We start from the raw sequence: 2493 nt of genomic DNA, 5'->3' as shown, positions 1-2493 counted from the left end.
AAATCTCTGTAAATGTTTATGAAAATTAATAAAATATAGAAAGAAAAAAAAAGCTGATAATCCCAGTCTGCATGGGTCTGGAGGCCAGAGCTGTGCACCTGGTGGATAATCCCGGCTCAGCTCCGGCCTGGAGCCTAGAGCGCCACCTGCTGGTCACCTGCACACCCTGCCAGCCCCAGGAGTGGAGTGGGGGCAGGGCTGCTGCAGGTCCCAGTGCTGTCTGCTCCAGAAGACCTCTTCCCTCCAACGAGGACAGGGAGACCCACCTCACAGCGCAGGGAGCAGTGCTCAGTTGTTGTTAAGTGATGTCAAGTATGACTCATAGCGACCCTCTAAACAAAAGATCTGAACCCTGTTCTATCCTTTGCCATCCTTACACTTCCTGACACACAAAAGCCCATTGCAGCAGTCACCATATTAACCCACCTGGTTGAGAGTCTTCCTCTTCCTCACTGACTCTGCACCCTTCCCAGCATCATGTCCTTCTCCAAGGAACAGCCTCTCCTAGCAACATGACCAAAGCATGCAAGTTGAAGCCTCACCATTCTTGCCTCCAAAGAGCACTCCGGCTGCACCCTCTTCGTGGCCTATGTTTGTTCTCTTGGCCTCCAAGTGCGGCTCACAGCGACCCTATGAACCACAGATCTGAACCCTGTACTGTCATGTGCCGTCCTCACCCGCTCTGACCACAAAGCCCATCGCTGCAGTCACTGTGTCAATCCTTCCTGTCGAGGGTCTTCCTTTCTTTCTCAGACCCTCTACAAGCATGATATCTCTTTCCAAGGAATAGCCTCTCTTAGCAACATGCCCAAGGTATGTGAGATGAAGCTGTGTCATCCTTACCTCTTAAGGGCACTCGGTTGCACTTTCTCCAAGACTGATCTGTTTGTTCTTTTGTCAGTCCATGGGATCTTCAGTGCTCTTCTCCAATGCCACAGCTATGGGAATCAGTTCTCCTTCCATCCTGATTCACTGTTCAGCTCTCAGATGCATAGAAAGTGATAGGAAGGGGTCCATTATTTCTTGGAACTGAGCTTTGGCTGTCATTTCTACCTGGGGCTCAGAAGACACCAGGTCAAGGTTGTAGGGTGAACAGATCCTACGAGAACATGAACCCTGGCAGGGTGCACTTGTTGCTGGAGGATGGGTCTTAACAATGAATAGAAAGGAGTTCTGGGGCCTAGTGGTAAGAAGCTGCACTGCCAACTCAAAGGCATGCAGTTCAAATCCACCAGCAGCTCTGCAGGAGAAAGATATACTGCCTCAGAAAACCTACCGGAGGGGTCAGCTATGACCCTTCTGACTCCACGTATGTAACACCACTGTTGCAGACCGAGGGTAAAGTGATAATGAGACGGACAACCAATAATGAGTTAAGAGAGACTAAAGACAGGGTCCAGCAGTCCTGATGACTGAAGCACCCACTCTCTGTGTATTTATTGAGACTCATCAGGAAGGTAAACAAAGGATAATCACAAGGGGGTAGAAAACAAAAACAAAGGATCCTGGGGAAGTCTTTTGCAGATAAGGCAGAGTTCTTCTCTGTTCTTTACCTTATGCTAATCTCAGGAGGGAGGGATTCAGGAAATACAAACTAAGAACAAACTATGTTGACTCTTAAGGAACGCTTTAGTGCCTCAGGATGAACTCCAGCTTATATTACGCCTCCCTTATATCTGGATATAGCATTTGGTTTATTATTAATATTAAATTTTATATTCAGCTTCCCACAACAGAAAGCTGGCAGAAGGTCTATTTGTGGTTTTATTGACCATACAAAGACATTTGACTATGCATTGCAATTTGTGCATAACAATTTATGGTTAATATTGAAAAGGACAGGAATCCTGGAACACTTAATCCAGCTCATGTGAGACCTATACCTAGACTAAGAAGCTATTGTCTGAACAGAGCTAAGGAACATTATATGCATTAAAATCAAGAGAGGTGTGCAGCAAAGCTGTGTCTTTTCTCCATATCTATTCAATCTGAATGCTCAGCAAATAATCTGAGAAGCTGGACTTTATGAAGAAGAATGTGGCATCAGGTTTGAAGAAGACTCATCAACAACCTGCATTATGCAGATGAAACCACCTTATTTGCCTAAAGTGAGGAGAAGGAGATCAAAGACTACAGCCTTCAATATAGATTACATGTCAACACCAAGAAAACAAAAGTCCTCTCCACTGGGCCAATAGGCAACCTCATGATAGATGGAGAAAAGACCGAGGTTGTCAATGATTTCCCCTTGCCTGGAACCACAACCAACTCCCTGTGCATCTGCATCAAGAAATCGAAAGACTGCTCTCTAGTTCTCCTTTCCTACCGACAGCATGCTGCAAGGTCTGGTTTCACCCCTGTCTTTCCAAGGGTCCCTTCCCGCTCTTCTCCTTTCTTTCTTTTTCTGCTTTTGCTCCTTTGCATGGTCTTTCACTACTTATGCCTTTATCTTATTGCTTTAATAAACCTTTTTCACTTGTTTTGCTAAAATAC

The sequence above is a fragment of the Elephantulus edwardii genome, unplaced genomic scaffold (assembly GCF_000299155.1).
Source record: "Elephantulus edwardii isolate Elephantulus edwardi_28Jun2011 unplaced genomic scaffold, EleEdw1.0 scaffold00091, whole genome shotgun sequence".
In the NCBI taxonomy this organism is placed as follows: Eukaryota; Metazoa; Chordata; class Mammalia; order Macroscelidea; family Macroscelididae; genus Elephantulus; species Elephantulus edwardii.
The sequence above is the reverse complement of the archived record's forward strand: the minus strand, read 5'-3'. Positions refer to the sequence as shown.